At 42.0% G+C, this 20,189-nt stretch overlaps 2 protein-coding genes across 6 annotated transcripts in view; both read right to left on the bottom strand.

Annotated features, from left to right (window-relative positions):
• The window catches only part of ITSN2 (intersectin 2), an 85,237-nt gene extending 74,256 nt beyond the window's left edge, over positions 1 to 10,981 (bottom strand). For 4 of the 5 annotated variants that reach the window (XM_080341084.1, XM_080341086.1, XM_080341087.1 and 1 more), the window contains exon 1: positions 10,899 to 10,981. The gene's annotated coding sequence lies outside the window, so the exon portion shown is untranslated. Of the gene's footprint in view, positions 1 to 10,632; positions 10,710 to 10,898 lie in introns of those variants that run through there. The other variant, XM_080341085.1, reaches the window with a different exon arrangement.
• LOC308039176 (WD repeat and coiled-coil-containing protein) overlaps positions 1 to 17,054 on the bottom strand; it is a 232,861-nt gene extending 215,807 nt beyond the window's left edge. The window contains exon 1 of the mRNA XM_080342284.1: positions 16,983 to 17,054. The gene's annotated coding sequence lies outside the window, so the exon portion shown is untranslated. The remainder of the gene's footprint in view (positions 1 to 16,982) is intronic.
• Positions 17,055 to 20,189: the final 3,135 nt, after the last annotated feature.

The following is a 20,189-nucleotide window of genomic DNA, read 5'->3' as shown; positions in this document are numbered from 1 at the left end:
ACCACCTTTGTTGGCCTCCTTTGGACACATTTGGGTACTTTTATATCCTTGTGGAGCCCAAGACTGCACACAGTACTTGTGGTGGGGCCTCACGATACAAGTCAGATAATTACCAGACAATACAAGTCTGATAATAAATCGATTAACTCTTAAAGGCCAAAATCTTAATATGTATTTTTAAAATACTTTATACAACTTACAGCTATAAAGAAAGTCAAACCTTGCCTTCTTTGGTTTGCTGAAATGGCTCATGTAGATTGAGCTTTCTGAATTCCCAACCACTGACCACATGAGTAGGACAAGTAACTCCGGCAGCTTCACACACACAAAACGTGTCAACTCCCTCTCCCTCATTTTGATGTTCCTAGAGTCTCAACTATAACATATTTTAAAATCAATTTCAACTGAAAAATGTTGAGGTCAAAGCCCTCACATTAGCATAGCAAGGGTCTTTCCTATCTGTGAAAGCTCTGCATTTATGGAGTGCATCCACTCATCTGTAAGACAAGTGACCTCTGTCCTGGGCTGCACCACAAGAAGCATGGCCAGCAGGCTGAGGTGATTCTTCCTCTCCATTCTGCACTCATGAGACCCCCCACTACAGTACTCTATCCAGGTTTGGGGTCCCCAGCATAAAAAGGACATAGACCTGTTAGAGTGAGACCAGAGGAGGCCACAAAGATGATCAGAGGGCTGGAACACCTCTTCTATGAAGACAGACTGAGTTGGAGTTGTTCAGCCTGGAGAAGGCTCTGGGGAGACCTTATAGCAACACTAGAATAGTCGGAATAGGAATAATTTCAGTTGGAAAAGACCCTCGGGATCGAGTTAAACCATAACCTAATCTAACTCTAGCACTAAACTATGTCAATAAGAACCTTGCCTAAAAGCCTTCTAAACCCCTCCAGGGATGGTGACTCCACCACTTCCCTGGGCAGCCTGTTCCAATGCCTGACAACCCTTTCCAGGAAGAATTTTTTCCTAATATCCAATCTAAACCTTCCCTGGCACAAATTGAGGCTATTGCCTCTTGTCCTATCACTTGTTACTTGGGAAAAGAGACCAGAGGACTTACAAGAAAGATGGAGACTTTTTATGAGGGCATGTAGCGACAGAACAAGTGGCAACAGTTTTAAACTGAAAGATGGTAGATTTAGATTGGACACAAGGAGAAAATTGTTCATGAACAGAGTCTTGAGACACCGTAACACGTTGCTCAGAGAAGCTGTGGATGCCTCATCACTGAAAGTGTTCAAGGCCAGGCTGGACAGGGCTTTGAGCAACCTGGTCTAGTGAAAGATGTCCCTGGTCATTGCAGGAGGGTTGGACTAGATAAGCTTTAAAAGTCCCTTCCAGCTCAAACCTTCTGCGCTTTTGTGATAACCGAAGTTTCATAGCTTATACAAAGCAGAACTAGAAACCGTAGTCAGACACTGAATACAGCACACCCAAGTTATCATCCATACCACTATCTGTCCTCACCAAAGAAAAGAGTCCAAGATCAGAGGTTTCTAATACCACCCTGTTTGATACTCTGTTCCAGTGCAGCACTCTCAAAAACAATGACCAGCCCAGCCCAAATTATTGGCAGTTTCTTTCAGCATATCTGAAAATTCCGCAAGTTTCCCAAGCCTGGGCTGACCCCACCTGACATCTGCACCAGCCATTGCCATGTAGGTGCACCAACCTTAGGTCCAAAACCAAGAGAGAACTGGCCGACAGATCTGTACTAAGAGTACATTACCCCAATGTGAAGTGATTAAATCATGATTTAGCTCTGTCGTCTCACTCTTATGTCTACAGGCAGATCTTGTCATATTTTAAAATACTAGACCTGAAGGGCATCAAAAGCCTCCTACAATAAACCCCACAAATAACACTGAAAAGTATGATCTTACAGAAGCAACTAGGAATAATATTATATATATACATATATATATATTTTATATATATATATATATATATATATTTTTTTTTTTTTTACAGAATTTCAGACCGTCCTAGCACTGAGATCCCATTCTATCCCTTGCACAGATCATTCCACTTGGACACCAGGGTTACACCAAGCACACATACTTTTCTGGTGACAGATAAATAAAAATAAAAGTACCACTGCAACATAATTTCCCCCCATTCAATTTTTTAGGGAAGGAGGAAACAGCCCAGTAAGCTGTAACTCTACAGACATTTTTCAAAGGTCTGTGGAAACAATCCTCCCTAAAGAATGGAGCTTGCCCTCAACATGTATTCTGTCCTCTACGTTTCCACACCACGTCCCAAAGGTTTGGATATTACGCATATATCAAAGTTAAAAGCAGCTTATTTTCACAAATTCCAAATGAAGTTCTCTAACCACCAACTGTAGCAGCACCTTGCACCTTCAGGACACGGATGTGCAACATTTATTTACCAAGGGAAATCTCAGAAAAACATTCTCACTTTAGGTCAAACTTATTTTTCTTTTTAGAACGACTCTGTTAACTTTTCATCATTAACTGACATGAAAGCTGTAAATTTCCAAAGAACCTTATTATACAATACTACAGAGAAATCCAATGCCATATAAAAGTGTTTACTGAATAAAACTACTCAAGAAAATACTATCATCCCAAACAGTTGATATAGATTAAATAAATCGCCATCACAACCAGAACATCTCACAAAAAATGCTTTGTTTCTGCAAGATGTCCTAGGAGAGTTGCTTGGTGAATTCAGTTATCAGCCATAAGAAACTGTGGCAACCACAGCATGAAATCCACGTCGTAACAAAACAGGATCAAACATCCCTGTGAACGCTGCAGATGACATTAGGCCCTGCTGCCATTTAGGATGAAAACAGGAAAACTTAGATGTTACGTTTAAATAGCAGAACCACAAGTTCTCGTAAACAAGCCATCTGACTAGTCCCGAAGTTTAAAGCACTAATTGTTTTCACAAACTGACCTGCCAAAGTGCAACTTCAGCTCCTCTCACTGTTTGTTATAGTTGATTAAAGTTGAGAAAAGAAATGAGGAGACTGCAAGAAGCAGGGGGGACCTTACACTGAAGGCATTAGAAAACATTAGAGCTGGGCAGACTGCAGGAGAAAGGGAAAAAAACAACCAAGCTTCTTCTCCATCACAGGCACACTGCCATCACATGAAGAACAGCCTACCACAGTCTTTGTTAATATTTATACTTGAATTTTTTATTTCAAAATATTTCTCAGAAAAACCACAGCCACATAGTTTTAGCAGGAATGAAGGTCTGGTGCATCGGGCTCTGTCCCACCAGTTTTAACTGGAACAAAGCAAATACTGTAGAAGCAGCATGCGTGGACACAATACGACTCTTCTGCTCTTCTCAAGGACAGAAATACATTATGTTGCAGATTTTTGCTTAAGGACAGAGATGGCAGTACTAGTTGACTGATTTACTTTTTGTAACACCTGTAGATCTGGACAACACAAGTACTCATTTGTATTTGCAAAGCAAATAGTTACAGTGTAATAGCCCGTGTAGTTACTTTGTGCTTATTTTGGATTATCCTCCTGAAAATCAGAGACTAATAAGCATTAGGAAGGCATTATAAACCAGCACAGTCTAGAACTTCTCCTTGTTCAGGACATACTGGTAGAAAAGTTTACCGATTAAAAAAAAAAAATAAAAAAAAGAAAAACAAAGCAACATTTTTGTCAGGACAAGAATTTATCTCCTTCATACAGCGGAGCTATATGCAGTGACATGGCCTTTTCAAATTGTACTGTGGCAAACTTCGCAAAGTCCACCCACTCTGATAACAAATGACACCAGGAACAGAACGAAGAAGTCGATCCCCGGTAGTGAGTAGATCACCAGCTCTTCCTGCTCTGTCACCGTGGTTAAGAACACTGCAAGCCTGGGTTAATATTTTGACATTTCAAGGGGAAAAAAAACCACCAAACCACAACACAACATTGAGTATTTTACTCCTTAACCCTATAGTACAAAGTCTCTTCCTTGCTCACTGTTACAGAACAACTTGCTTCCAAACAGTGATTGAGATAGAATGCAAAAAATATCTTTCAGCCCACCTTGCCTGACTAAAAGGCTTTCTGAATATACTGACAGTGCAAAATGGATACCACACAAAACACAAGAATTCATGTTTCTGTTTAAAAAACATAATTGTGTGGTCAGTATTGATGGGTTTACTCCCTTTCCTACCCAGCTGCACAGCTCTGAACGTACCCATTCGAAATATCAAGACCCAATTCAACTCTCTCAGGTGTCTCTGGAGATTGAAATGGATCTCTCCTCCCTCCTAAGAGAAGACTTTCCCCAATTTTATTGCACAGTCGTTTAAGGAAACCCATGCACAGTGTTTGGAATAAATGTCAACTCAGGACTTCAACCTCCCACACAAAGCTCTCGATCATTACACCAGAGCTGCAGGTTCCTCTCCATCTATACCCCTCCAGCTTTGTTTCTTCTTTGCTAAGAAGAAATTCTGAAGGACGGAATAAGAAGCTCACTATTTAAACTCCTTGCCATTCTCCCAGGAGACACATACATGAACTTCCTCAGGAATTGAACCTAGCTCTGTCACACCCTGGAAAAATACATTTGCTAACCTGATCCCAGACACGGACAGAAATTGCCATCTCTGCTTGCTTTGCTTGAAAAGGGAAAAAGAAAAAAGCAGAGGGTACATTATTTATAAGAATTTTTTTTAAAGGCTCTGAGCTTCTGCCTTCGAGAAGGAACTCCAGGCTGTATAATACAACCTTTCCAGAGAGCTGAGCGAGATACACTTGCTCCTGAATGGGTGGTAACTTAAAATATAATCTTGCCTTTTTTGCTTCCTACTTTCCAATTTACATGACTCCCCACTCCATATGCTGTTTTTCTAGATCCTGGTTTGCGATGCACCAATTCTCACATCAAATTATTTGCAAGTATTGTAAAAGGGCCCTAAGATGCTGTTCAGTGAGGTCCACACACCTTTAAACCCGCAGTCCTCCACTTCCACATGGTGATTCCTAATTTACATCACAAAACATGTGGACTTAGGCAAAAAACGAATCTTCGAGCTTTCTCTTATTTTCATTATTTTCTTACTTCAACCATGTCTGGAAACATTCAGAGCATATTACTTAAGAGCTTATCCATTTAAAATCTTGCCATCTTAGAGCAAATTTTTGAGCCGCCTTCCTGTCCTTCCATCAGAAGCAGAAGCAAAATCTGCCTCCTGACAGAGCAAAAATACCCAGAGTAATTCTTACATTATCTTCTTATGATACAAGAGCTGCTACTGAACTTGTTGCTCAGCTTTCAGTCCCAGATAACAGTGCAAAACATACAGAACAGCTAATGAACTGCTATAGCTAAGCATAAAACAAAGGATATAGGATATGTAACCAGTTTTCTATACTCAGAGAACAATCACTATTCATCAAGCTAATGAAGGGAAAACACTCAGTGAGACTTGGATTTACGTTTAAGCTGGGCAAGTGTACAAAAGCATCGCAGGCTTAACTTCTCAAAATTGAACAAGATGGCAAGCAGATAGGAGACAGGTCACAAGAGGCCTGTAAAGCAAAGAAATGTAGTTTATTTTCAGTGAAACAAAAAACGGGGAAACCTCACAGGAGAAAACCCAAAAATCAGTCCAAGGCAGTCAAAACAAGAAAAATTAACTAGGTAGCATTATTTCAGATGGGCAATGGATGGGTAAAAATGCATTCCCCAAAGCAAGATGGAAGAGTATAACAGAGGCCCAAGGACAAGTTCTATCCATGCTATATCACCAGAAACAGTCCTTCAAAGCATCCAGTTCAAATTTGGTCTCTTAACCTTTATTGCTGCATTCGGTAGAGATCAGTGTTAATGTTTCGACCATTACAAATGAATTTCACAAACTCAGGAAATCAATTATCATCTGGGTTAGACACACATCCCAATGTCATGTAAAGTCCCAATGACCAAAAGTGTATCTTGGTTACAAAGACACTTGTGCTACCTTGAGAAACTCTATAATATTATGAATCATATAATCATAGAATGATTTAGGTTGGAAGAGACCCTCAAGGTTGAGTCCAGCCACTAACCTAACACTGGCACTAAACCATGTCCCTAAGAACCTCACCTACACCTCTTTTAAACACCTCCACTATGTGTATTATGTATTATATGTATTATATATGGTATACAGTATATCATGACTATACTGAGTGCAGCAGAAAAAGCAAGAGAGCTTTAGATTTGATAAGTAACATTCTTGACCTTTGAAAGATAAGACTAAAAGTATTGCTTGAATCAGCTCTGATTTTTGATACATTTATCAGTATAGCCATAATAGGTCATTTCTTGCATTCCAATTGTAATATTTTTGGAAACAAAGAAGAGTAACTCCCATTTCCTGCTCTTCCCTTACCTCATGTGTGTGCTGTTGAATCACTAACTGCAGATATCACACATAGCTGATCCCACAGCATTTCACAAGCTCCACTTGCATCAGCCTTGAAAATTTTCACTAGAAGAACCAGCTCAGAATTATTATCTGCTACTTCTGAAGCAACAACATCCTGTATCAAAACATCTGAAGTCAAACTGGCTGCTCCCTGAATTTCTGTTCCAAAGCTGTGACTTACCTGAATCAACTGTGTTTTTCAACAATCTGTAACAGCAAAAATGTTTAAAAATAGTTCTGGGGTAATTATCCTCTATAAGGTAATTCTAATGTGTTGTGCTGCTACTGTCATTGTGTTACACCATTTGAATTTCATGTGGTGTTCTGAAAATAAGAGTTACACAACACTGTGCTCATCTATATATTAATGTTCAATCCATTATTTTAACTCTAGGATCCAAGTAGCCAATCTGGCCAGGTTGCATTCCTATACTCACAAAGCCGTAAACATTTTAAATCTGAAGAAAAACGAAATTTCACCAGCTCCGCTTTTACTTTATGATTTTTATGCGACCTTTTGAACGCCTGGTGCTAATGGCACAACAGCACCAGAAAAACAAGTTACTACAGTCTCTGTATAATCTCGCAATAGGCAATAAAACAAAGTATCTGTGGATGTAAGGTGAATCAAAGACACCTCATGAAATAAAGCGCCTATATTATTTTCTAGAGAAAGACTTATCCTTAAATAAATCTGAGAATAATAAAAAAATCCTGATAGACAAGCTCATGAATGAAAGGAATAACATGCTAGTAACCAGCATGCTTGAATGCTGAGCTTGGCTTTCTTAGGTATGAGACACAAGTAGTTAATATGCACTTTAATGAATCCCATCATCCAGCATGAACCAAACTAAAGAGAAGGATGGACTCGGCAAAGATCTTAACTGTCAACAAGATTTATTGAAACAGGCAACCAGACAGAGAAGACACTACCTAATCTAGTGCCCTCATTAAGGCTGTATGGTTCAGTACCAGGGCTAGACACCAGGGAATCCACAGGGCTGAAAGATATACTAAACACACCAACCATGAGAAAAACTTCAACACAAGCTTACATCTGACCAGATTCAGACAGGCAGTGCTGCAGACAAAAAATTGTCACCAGTGGCACTGCTCACATCTGGCTTAAAATTTCAGCTTACATTGGTCTGTCACTGGAAGGAATTTCAACTTCGCAGTTCCATACTGATCAGGACTCAAAAACAGATTTCCAGGGGGGCAATTCAGGCACCTGGAGTATTTGCAACTAAGGATTTCAAAATAGTCTGCTGCATCATTTATCACCTATCAGGGTACAAATGGAAAATGCAAATTTAAAAGGTGAAGTTAAAGGCTGACAATATGTTTTTAAAGCTAAAAAGGAAACAGTAACTGCCCCATTTCACCCCATACCCAGGGTCAACCTCTCAACCTCAAAGTACACTTCGCACTAAGTGTTTTACTGACAAGTGACAGGGCCTGAAATAGGTCAGTCAGTCATAAAAAAAAAAAAGAGAGAATTCTCTAATTAGCTCTACATTATCTTCGTTATCTTTGTAATCACCAATCATAACCTAAAGTGAGAAAGATAAAGAAAGGTCACTGATTTTCCTGTATAATTCGGCCATGTCAAATGAGCCCTCCAATCTAGAAACAATGCCACAAATTCACAAAGTCAGCAACCTACAGCTCTCACAATTTTCACAAAAGGACTATGTTTACATCAAGCTCCCCCAAAAACTTAAAAATATGGCAGGATCCATCATATAATACACCTTGCCAAGAGAAGTGGCATCACATTGAACCAAAAGCAGCTTTCAGAAGTCAAAGTAAAGTAACTTGAAAACAAAAAGTATAGTGCTTGCATAAATATATGTAGAACAAACCACAACACCAGTGCTGTCAGAAGCATCAGCTGATGTCCTTCTAAGACTAAGCTCTATGACTCTTTCTTGTCATCAGGATCCAAGACCTTCTAAAAAGGCAAATATCACATCCACCTTCTGGAAGGGCAAGAGGGACAGTTCAATGATACAAAAGGCTGCTAAGATAGAATGATACAAAAGGCTCTCCCAGACCAGAGACCTTTCTCTCAATCTGCAAAAGGAACAAGTGATCTGGACTACATTGCTCTCCAGGAACTAATCACCAGGTCTTTTCCTAACAGACACCTGTTTTCAAGGGGTGTGAAGCTTTCCCATAATGTCCCAAGGAAAGCACCTACATTATCTCTCACTTTTCAAATGCTGCCCCATTTTCCCCACCAGCTCCAGATGAGCAGATGAAGGAGGAATTACCATCACCTACAGAACTTTATTTCAATTTGGATAGCTACTTCTCTGCTATGACATGAAATTAATTTCCTTGTCTATACTAAAGACCACAATGGAAATACTTGTAAACAAACCTACTGTAAGAACTAACATGGTCCAAATCACTGTAATACCTGAATTTCAATAAATAAAGCACAAAATCATCCATGGGTCACTCCTACCTTGATCTACCTTGTCCACAATGAGAACAGTGAACAAAATAAGCAACATAGAGAGCTCTGAGAGCCGATCACGACCTATGGCTGATAACCCCATAGAGCAATTGGCACAAGTGAGACACAGGTTAAGTGTTTTTGTTATCGTCAGTGCTACAGGAACATACTCTTTGTTTATATCACAGTAGCAGCTAAAAACTCAGGGACACATCCCATACCTTATATGTTGTACAGACAACTGAGAAAATAAAAAAATAAGTAAATGCAATTCACTTAGGATAGTAATTAAAAGGCATATTCACTTGATTAAATTTAGGTACCTGAGCTAAGATGCTAATCTGACCACAATTTATACATAACAGAGAGCGCAGAGCAGCCTAAATCCACATTTGCCAAGATGCATGTGGTTCTCTTAACATCAGACAGGGGTTAGGGTCTGAATTAAGGTTTCACTAAATAGTCCGACGTGCAATGGTGTGAATTCCCCTCTCCGCTCCATCAGAATGAAAAAATGCACACAAATCAAATGGAGAAGGTAGGGTGGAAACATGGAAACAGAAATGAACTAAATGTAGTGGAAGAATGAAGTCCAGTTAGCTATTTATCCAATTAATTCCTAATACTAATTATTTCTAAAAAAATCACTATTGTATCAGTGGATATAGATGTTTGTTATAGCTACAGTATTTGAATTACAGCCGAATTTCAGATGAGCAATTTAAAACTATTGAAAGCAAGCTGCATTTTGTGTGCCACTGATGTTACCCGCACCACCCTAAGCTGCACAGTCTACAAGCTTTGTATCTTTTCCTGTGTACACACAAGCGTGGGAGCTGCTGCCACCACAGGCAAGCATGAACAAAAACAAGTTTAAAAAACATGTTCCTAAAAGAGGGATGTATAAGATAGGGCAGCCTGAACGAGAGAGCAAGCAGCTTGTAACTTCCAGCGTTTTAGATGGGGAATTTCCAACCGATGTTTAAAATAACTGCTATGAGCTTAACTTAAAGATCACAGGTACTATCTAAAGCACAGTCTGCTTTCAACTTCTGCTATGTGACAGATGTCAAAACGTCAACTGCTATGAAAATCACTTTAGTACATGCAAAATAGCATCTTAATGTTCAGGGAACCGAACCAAGTATTTCAGCCTCATTTTATTTTCTGAATTACTTCACACCGCGGCGTCGAGACCAAAGACAGCCAGTCTATTTACAGACAAAACAGTTCACAAACTTTTAACTGCGGAAACCCGTGCAATCTCTCCGAACTCCAGGCTTTCACGGTAACTACACGAAGCAAAATCACCATCATCACAGCAACCCGGTGTCTCTTAAGACATCCCAGCTACCTCACCTCGCTCCCTTGGGTGGACTGTTGGGGCACTGACACCGGTGTTTCTCCCCCTTGCAGAGTAGCAATACGGGAAGGCGAGAGGCAGGCGGTACTGGCCGCTCTGCCCGGCCCGCCGCGGGGCTCACAGGCCGAACTTCCCGGTGCTGGCTCCCGGGAGCAGCAGTTCCCATAGAAACCAACGCCGGGGCCGGGACTGCGGGGGAAGCGCTGCCCGGCCCGGCTGCTGACAGCGCCCGGCCCGCCGCCCGCGGGGCTCCCGGCCCGCCCGGGGAGCCGGGCACGGCAGCTGGGCAGGGCGAGACCTGCGCAAAATTATACTCTTAAGAGGAAAAGAAACAAACGAACAAAACCCACCCAACAACAACAACCACCTCACCACTCTCAGAGGGAAACAAATATAAATAGACGCGCTTGGCGGCAACAGAAAGCTGGAGTGCTGCTCCCCACGCTGCCCCGCACGGCCTCCCGTGCCCCGCCGCCCCGGGCCCGCCGCCAGGCCCCGCGGGGCGGCCGCGCTGACAGCTCCGCGCCGCCGGAGCTCGCCCTCCCCGCACCTCCTTTAACACCCCCGGCCGCTTCCCGAGGACGAGGCCGCCCCGCGGGTCGTGCTGGGGCGCGGAGAAGCCGCCCGCCTGTTTGTACCTGTTGCGCTCCGCTCCGCCCGGGCGGCTGCGGCTGCTGCTACTGCCGCCGACTCCTCCGCCTCCCGCGGCGGCGGCGTCAGCCCCACAACATGGCGGCGGAGGCGGGGGCCGCCCGGGAAGGAAAGGGGGAGGGAGCCGGGGCTGGCGGGCACGGGTTGAGGGCGTCGCTGGGCGCCGGCTCCGCGCCCACAGTCGTATGTGAGGAGTTCCCGTGGCGGAGCGCGGCCACGTCCCGAGGGGCGGGCGGGCGGGTATCAGTGCTGGGGGTGCGGGGAGCCGGAGTGCAGGGTCACCTTTCCCTGAGGTGCCGCCTCGCGGTTTGGCCCAAACTAACCGAGTAGTTCTGCCGGGATCCGACAGAGATGTCCAGATGTCTTCACCCAGATCAGGTTGCTCAGAGCCCCGTCCAGCCTGGCCTGGGGTGTCTCCAGGGATGGGGCATCCACCACCTCTCTGGCCAACCTGGGCCAGGGTCTCACCACCCGCAGTGTAACAAATGTCTTCTTTATGTCGAGTCTGAATCTCCCTCTTCTAGTTTAAAACCATCACCGCTTGTTCTATTGTAACACGCTCTTCTAAAAGGTCTGTCCCCAAAGGACGATTCCTGCAAAGTGATGAGCTACCGATTACAGACCTTAACTAACTAATTTACCACATCTTTACTGAAATTTTTCTCACTATTGATTCCAACCACTGTCTCCCCATCTGCCCCATAAATTATTTATTTTCTTTATAGTTTTCTAGCTGTATATATATATTTTAAAAGGTAATAAACTCCAATATCAGACTTATCTCAACTCTTAGTTTCTTGTGGAAGCTGGAAAGCTGGTGCCTCTGGTTGGATCATTCTGCTGGAGAGGATTCCCAGATTAAGCTAATCATTCCACGCTGTGCACTCCAGGGAGAGGTACGGCAGCACCCATGGGTGCTCCTCAGTGGGAAGCGTGTCCCGCTGGGCTGGGAGGAGCAGGCTGGCACCAGGAGCTAAATTCAGCTGGTGCCAGGCACTGCTCAGCATACTGCAATATGTATCTTTCAAAAAATGTAAAGAATCCTATAGAAAGCACATGCATGGAAAACGCCATCATTTTTTAACATTCAACATTGTCCTTCAGTGAGTGGATCCTGCTGTGTACGGAAGATTACAGCGCCTTTCTGCTATGTTTTTGCCGTGCGGATAATTACATATCACCTTTGTACAGAGCAGATTTTTCCAGTGACTCATTCTTCTGGGTTCTTAATGAGCCTTTCCAGTTTGTTACACCTTTTATCATTCATCGTGATTCCAGAATAGCCATATTATTGTGCCATGCAATGGTCACAGCCACATACTAGCACATACTACCCTTCAGTATTTTTGCTTAGACACCTAATGTTTGCATTCGCTGTTACAGTTGCCACATTGCATTGGCAGCTCACATTCATATATTTATCCCTCATGATCTCCTCAGCCCTCATCTGATTTAAAGCTTTTGAAGATACAGCATTTTCCTTCTTTACTCCCAGCCCAAAAGCATGCTTTGTATTTTTGTTCCTACGCACGGCCAGCAGCCTCAGCTTTGATGCATAGATGTTTGCCATGTGGGTGACTTAAAACACATGTTGTTCAAGGTGCACTTGCTGACTTTGGGATTTAAATCACTCAGTAGCCATCAGCCCAAGTGGCTTTGGCTGTTTTGAAGTGACCTGCAAATTTCATGAGCAATGAAATTCCAAATAAGTGAGATAACAGCCAGCCCTGGTTAAGGAATAGACTCATTCGGAGTCCAGTTAAAAAGCCTCTCATCTGACAATTTTTCATTTTAATTACTTTCTAATGTCTCTTCAAATACAGCCTTTAATCTGTTTAGTATATATTATAGTTCTAAATGTGACTTTGTTGAGTAGGTAACACCTACAGCCTGCTTTGGATTGAAGATAAGTGCTTTTGTCGGACATAACAGTCTACACGTTCATAAAGGCTATTGTTAAGAGGATTAAGATAACAATAAACTAGATAAACATGTTTCTTCTCATAGGAAGCAAAAGATCAGGTTACTGATTACAGTAGTAAAGCATTAGGAAGGGCAGTGGAAAAATCTATCAACAAAAGTCTCTAAGAACAGGTTAGACAGATACCTGTGAGAAGTGCGGTAAATATAGTTGATCCTGCCTTGAACACTGAACCAGGTGTCTTCTCAAAGAATCTCACGGCTCTTTTCTTCTATAATGAATGTTACTGCCAGGTCTTGGGCCCCTGTGTGACATGTGTCCTGTATGACATGTGTCCCACTGGACAAAAGGCCACACAGAAAACCAGGGGGAGATTTGGGAAGCATCACCAAGGTGTCGGTTATGTGGTCAGCCATGTGTTTTGTGTGCATGATGAAACGGAAGATTAATCACACGGAGGGTGAGTTTTAATGTATATATAGTTGATTTTAATTTTATATACAGTTCTGGAACTGCTTAAGCCTATGGCTAGGTTAGAATATGGCCTTTAGTGGCTCTTATTACCTGCTCTGTTGCCTCCATTGCTTCTGTTGCAAACTCCAGCAGAAACCAGGGAGACACCTGGGAGCTCTAACATCTTAGCTTTGAACACTGACCCTAGAACACAGCGTGCAAATTTTGTACCCTAACAATGTCAGCTATCAAGTACATATTTTGATATTTTGCCTTCTTCAAGACTAGGAACGAGACTTCTTATATGATATTGAAAAAATCCCTAATGACTTCTCCACCCCATCTGAAAACATACTGCCATCTGAAGATAAGTTATTAAACTTACTAAAAAGAACGACAATCAAACATAGCTCTCAACCATTGCTTTTCAGGTGACAAAGTGCACAAAGCAAGAAGTATATAAACAACATTGGGACACTTGACTCTGTAAAAATGACATATGGGAAGGGACCATCTGTGTTATTAATGTTATGTGAGATGCCTATAGACAAGCAGCAATGTTGCTTGTTTTGAGATAACCACAGATGTTGGCCAATACCTCCTCTGCTACAAAACTGAAGCCAGGAGAAGCTGCAATACTGTGAGCTTTGTTGCCTGGGAAGGCAGAAGTTAGAGAGAATCCAAAATTCAGCTGACTCCCTAGAGAGAAAACCTTAAGTAATTAGCATATCAAAGCTTTATGTATTCTTATTCTAGACAAGCTGAATGTTGTTTCATCTGCATTACCACAAAAAAACCAGAACTAAACAGAGGTATTAGAACAATAAACATCTGTAAGACTAATTAATTAGCAGGAAGAGGAGGAGGACTCACAGGCTGCTGTGAAGACACATTTGAATGCAGCAGCCCCTCAGCCACCCTTCATTGTAACTGGGGAGTGTAGACGTCCAAATTTTAGTGTGAACTATAAAAAATGCACCCTTAAAGTGAAGCTGAACTCTTACCCAACCTGAGAAGACCCATACAGAGCTGTTTTTTCAGCCATGTCTGAGGCATAAACTAGTACTACATCTAGTTTGTATGAATTTCTTGTTTTGTTCTTAACTAGTAACCACATTATAATTTCTTTAAAATGAAGAATTTTGTCCTCTGGTTTGCTAGAATGAAATTTGTTTCCATTCAGAGTTTGACTGCTGTTTAAAGTATGTTCAAAGGAAGAACTTTTATGAAGGAGTTTCTAAAGGCACTGTTGCAGATTCTGCCTTTGTGAATCTGGGTTTTGGGACAGTGTTTTTTGCAAGCTCCTACATGCATTTTTAAGGGCTGATGGCAAGTACTAGGTGAAATGGAAGTCTCTTCTGGTGGTAGTTGGAACCTTCTAGCAAGGAGTAGACAGTGGCAAAGCAACTTAAAACTGCAGGAATGAATTTGTTTGTCTCTGAAGGCCTTTAAGGTAAGGGAAATTACTTAATAATAACTAATGAGTAATAGAAAAGGCAGCTGAAAGGAGAAGAAACCGATGGTACGATAGCATAGAGACTTGTTCCAGACACAGGGGCAGGGCTGCAGCACAGCAGCTGCCCAGAAGTGACCAACCAAGATGAAAGGTGAGAGAGAAGCAGAAAAGAAGCAGGATTTACTCTAAGCCACGTCTCATCTATTATTATTATGTTATCCTTTACTATCCTGCATGTCCTTGGCATATCCGAGCTAAAAGCCAACACACGACAGCAAAACCTAACAAGATACAATGAAGACAGAGGAACTAGAAATAATAAAAGCAACTCAATTTTCACATTAAAGTTTTACTTTTTAATCATTATCTGTCCTCAATTGCCTGTTACAGGCAATTTTGCTGTCTTTAGAGGAGTAAGGGAAGATCTCCACGGATAGCAAAGGAGATGACAAGTAAGGTTGCTTAGCCTGAACTGAGCGCCAGTAGGTAATAGGACTTCTTCTTTGCTCTTGGTTTACTCCATAATATTGCTTATTTTCTATGCTGTGCTGCAGGAAAACACATCAGAAGTGAATGCTTTATTCTCCCTGTCCAAGCCCTCTGACCAGGCAATGTCTAAGCTTGTTTGCAGACAACTTTCTGCAACTGTATGTTCAAAACATACAAAGTTAAGCCAGAACATAAATGAACATCAGAAATCAGTTACTGCCAAGAATAAGCCACGTTTTGTGGACAGATACTGATTAGGGATCAAGGAATGTAAAGTAAAGCAACAACTATTTCTGAATGGTCAAAAAGTAATTGCAGCATAGCAATCTAGACAGGTTCATCATGTGGTGTCTTGTTTAATTTTGCTTGCTAATGAAAGGCATTTCCTCATATGGAGAGTCCAGCTTGTTGTCCCAGCTATAAAAAAATTATTAGAAACGGCCACACCTGCTTGATGATTGACAGCTCTGACCCCTGTATTCGAATCAACTCTATTATTCACGCTAAATTTCCTTCTGCACCTCCTCTTTTTCCCCTCTGCTAACACAGAAACAATGAGCTGCTGCTGGGTTTCATTTTCGCATCAGTATTCAACCGTTTTCTTCCTTTTGAGCAAATGCTAGATACTGTCTTTAGCATAGATCTTTATTTAAATGTGAAGGCACAAAACACAATGGGATAAACAAAAGGACAAATTAATATTTACTTTCCACACCTCACACAACAGGAGTGGTTATTGCTGATGTAATAATTCATCAAAAGGTATAGAAGGCACAAAGCACACGCTGCATCAAAAAGACACTTCTGGAGATGCTGTTTTGGATTCTGAACCAGAAACCCAAACAGTTTTTAAAACAAAAAATAGTACGTGCTACTGTATTAATTTACGGGATTTTCTGTTACTTAATAAAATACAATACAATAAAATACAATATCCATGTCCCAACTTTGTTCCCTGCCAAGCACAGATACTATTTTGTAGGGGATGGAAAGCTGGACTGTATTTGTTCAAAGATTGGCAAAGGCTTCTTTGCCTACCGCACTAAAATGATTCTGAGGTCTATTGAACATCTGTGTAACCATAAAGAAAGCAGATTTCCAGACAGGCCAGAATGTGTTGTGAAGGAAGGTGGCGCTGACTCATGCAGATTGAATTATGGCAAATCAAATTTTGCCAACTGCTGAGCAGACACACGAGCTTTAGTTGCAAAACTTAACTGCAGTGCAGGCAGGAAGGCAGAAATATTCAATGAATTTCATGAGTTTCAAGTGCTGACAATAACACAGTAGTGGGGCTAAGCAAGGCTATTTGTTGCAATTTGCAACACTTATGTTGTAATTAGTAAATAATATCTTGGTAAACCAGAGTTGCAAGTTCATTTCAGATGCATTTGTTTCTCCACACTCACGTTTTAACACAAGCCAAGAAGCCAGTCTCATACCAATAGGCTGGTATCCCTACTGCATTTGCTGTAAATGATTTTTTTTCCCAAAGCTCTCAGTTTTAGGTGCTAGTAACATGTTATTTGGTACATATTGTTAGGTTATGTGGTAAAAGCTTGTGTACAAGCCCACAGAGAGACAATTGTGGGGAAGACCAAGCAATACCCTGCCCAGCTACTCATCACCAGGGCCATCAGACCATCAGGGACCCATCTTCATGAGCCCAGAAGAGTGCAAGGGCACAATGAACAGAATCACAGCATGGCTGGGGCATAAAGGGACCGCTGGAGATCATCCAGTCCAACCCACCTGCTAAAGCAGGTTCACCAGAGCAGATCACACAGGAATGTGTCCAGGTGGGTTTGAATGTCTCCAGAGAAGGAGACTCCACAACCTCTCTGGGCAGCCTGTAACAGGGCTCTGGCACCTCAAAGGAAAGAAGTTCCTCCTCATGTTTAGATGGATCCTCCTGTGCTTCAGTCTGTGCCCGTTGCCCCTCATCCTGTCATTGGGCACCACTGAACAGGGTCTGGTCCATCCTCTTGACACCCACCTTGAGATATTGATAAACATTGATGAGATCCCCTCTCAGCTTCTCTTCTCCAGGCTGAACAGACCCAGCTCTCCCACTGTCTCCTCGTAAGAAAGATGCTCCAGACCCCTCAGCATCTTTGTAGCCCACCACTGGACTCCCTCTAATTCCTTGTCCTTCTTAAACTGGGGAGCCCAGAACTGGACACAGAACTCCAGATGCGGTCTCACCAGTGCAGAGTAGAGGGGAGGAGAGCCTCCCTCGACCTGCTGGTCACACTTTTGCTAATGCACCCCATGTACCATTGACTGCCTTGGCCACTCGGGCACATTGCTGGCTCATGGTCAACCCCTGGTCCTTCTCTGCAATGCTGCTTCCCAGCAGGTCCACCCCTAACCTGGCAGGGTGACAACCCAAGTTACAGACTCCAGACGAGCAAACACCCTCTCTGGGCCTTTCCCAGGGCTCTTCCAGCAAAGCCATCAGCCCCGGGGTCCAGGAGTGAAACTCCTCAAGGTGAGTCTTGGAGCAGCCCATCAGGACGACGGGTGTTACTGCCTTGGGGATGCGCTGCACTTCATGGGATGCAGGGGAAGGGCATTTTAGCATTGCACGGGACTTATGAAATGTTTAGGGGAAGAATCAAAAGTGGGGAAAGGGAGGAACAGGTGTGGAAAGTAGAGGGGCCTTGGGGGGATCATATGTTCAGGTGCCAGCAACTGAGGAGACTGGAATCCAGGGACCAGTACTACTCTTAAGTAGTGCACCTCATGGTGTGCCTCTCACCTGAATTTTGTGAGGTTCTCTGGAATTACATGTTGCTTTTAAAGGCTGAATGATTAAAGAAACAACTTTGAAGTACATAGTCTCAGATCTTTCAGGACATTTTGTAAATTGCTGTGAAACTGAAAATTTTCCAGATTGAAAGATTTCTGAAAGGATGCAGGCATACTATAGTGGAAATAAGACAGGCAAAGCAGTATATGAGAGTAGTGATTAATAACATAATTGATAGGATCAGACATTCATTTACAGGGCAAACAGATGGCTTTGGTTTGAAGTCTACACAGAAGGTCTGTGTTGATGAAACACAGAATTTTCCCGTGACTGTGACTCTTGCTCACCAGATGTGATGCTGATAGTCTGAGACATTGCTGCCCTCCTCTGCCTGACGTTCTGCTGGACTTTTCTGCAACAGAAGCAAAGAGAAACTCTTCTCCCAGCTGCTCCAACTGAAAACACTGTGCTGTACCTCCAATTAGTGGCTTAACATTGTTGCATTCAGAGGGCTGGATCTAGTTTTGAAGCATTTCGTCAAAACTGAGTTGCCCTTTTCAATTTAGGGTTTTTCTGCACTTGAAAGTTGTTTTGGAAGAGTGTTAAGTCTTTCAGAGCAAGTCACTTTGTAACTTACACTGACTTTAAAGTTTAACAGAGTTCAAGTCAGAGCTGAAATCAATGGAGTGTGAAAAGAGAGTGCATAATCGGCCATTAATGCTTCACTTGAATTTTCATGCAAGGTTTGTCTTGTTTTCATGCTGCTTCTTGCTTTGGTAAGAGAAACCTGCAACAATTTACTGATCTACTTCACTGATCTCTTCAGAGCCTTTCTTAAAATTCATTTGTCTGAAGAATTTTATGATGGTCAGACTGCAGAGTCACTAAACAGCATCAGTTGCCTAGTAACTAATGGTTCTAATATTTCTGTCCAATAATCTTTACCTATCTGTTATCTTTAACCTTGAATTCTAAATACTTTAAGGCAAAATTATCTTTTTGTCCTATGTCAGCCATGTCAGGAAAAGGGCTTTTACTTCCTGATAAAACAAATTCATTAGCACTTGGCACTGTCAGTCCTTCCAAAGAGATACTATGCTGCATTTACTTTTCCTATTCTGCACTGGGATCACCTTGACTGGATGCCACTGCCGAGATTAATATCTTGGCACTTTGCACGTGTATTAATTAACCGGAGTGACAACTGCAAACATGGCAGTTTCAACCTGCTGGAAATAGCAAGTGTACGATTGTTGTGTCCCATGTTTCTGCCACGCTGAAGTCCCGGATCATTTTGTTTTACAAGGAGCCAGCTCAGTCCTGCCTAAGTAGCACTCACTAGATTGAGAGGATTTAAAATCAGATGAAAAAGAAGAAACTCTCAAGACTTAATAGAGAGTTACAGCAAAGGAGCCTTCTTGCTGTTATAAGAATGTCAGAATAACATTAGGTTCCTGGGAAAACTCACAAGATGGATGTTTAGCATTGTGAAGTCTTCATTAGTGCTGGAGTAGTAAACAAGAAAAAACTTAAACAGCATTATTCCAGGTCAGTCTACATCAGCAAACTCTGAATTGTCCAGGTTACAATGGATAAATTCAATATACTTGTTCATCCCCAGACTATCCTGGATCTCATCCCTCAGTCACGGAAACCACACAGTGCATCAATTCCACAGCTATAAGTCACCTTTGAATCAGAGCTTACAATAAGTCAATTTCAGGTGCAAATCTATAGAAAAGTTTAGTTCCAATGCTGGCAGATCTAATTAATTTTTTCCCCAATACCCCCAGCCTTCTTCAGTGCAGAAGATGAATAACGCTTGCAAGACGAATGGTGGTTGCTGAATTGTTACATTAAAGTTTTTGTAATCCTTGTTATTCATTGTATAGCCTTGATCTTTATTTAATACACTCCATTAAGAACCAGTGCTGAGTAAAAATACATTTTAGTTATTTTTCTCTTGGGTTTTTATGTTGCTCTTTCTGGAATGGGCGCTTCACAAATAAAGCTGCTTCATCTAAGATTCCTGAGGCAAGTTTAATATTAGTATCTTCATCTTACAGATGAAGGACAGAAAGCAAGAACATTTCAAACATCCGCTATTCTTGGATATTTCTCTTGAGATACAAAGGCCTTACTTGAAGGACTTGCTCTGTGTAGCTGTCGTGGTTTCTTTTGAAGCTGGATGTGTTTTCTTTCCACAC

This window comes from Nesoenas mayeri (genome assembly GCF_963082525.1).
Source record: "Nesoenas mayeri genome assembly, chromosome: 3".
NCBI lineage: Eukaryota > Metazoa > Chordata > Aves > Columbiformes > Columbidae > Nesoenas > Nesoenas mayeri.
The sequence above is the reverse complement of the archived record's forward strand: the minus strand, read 5'-3'. Positions and strand labels throughout refer to the sequence as shown.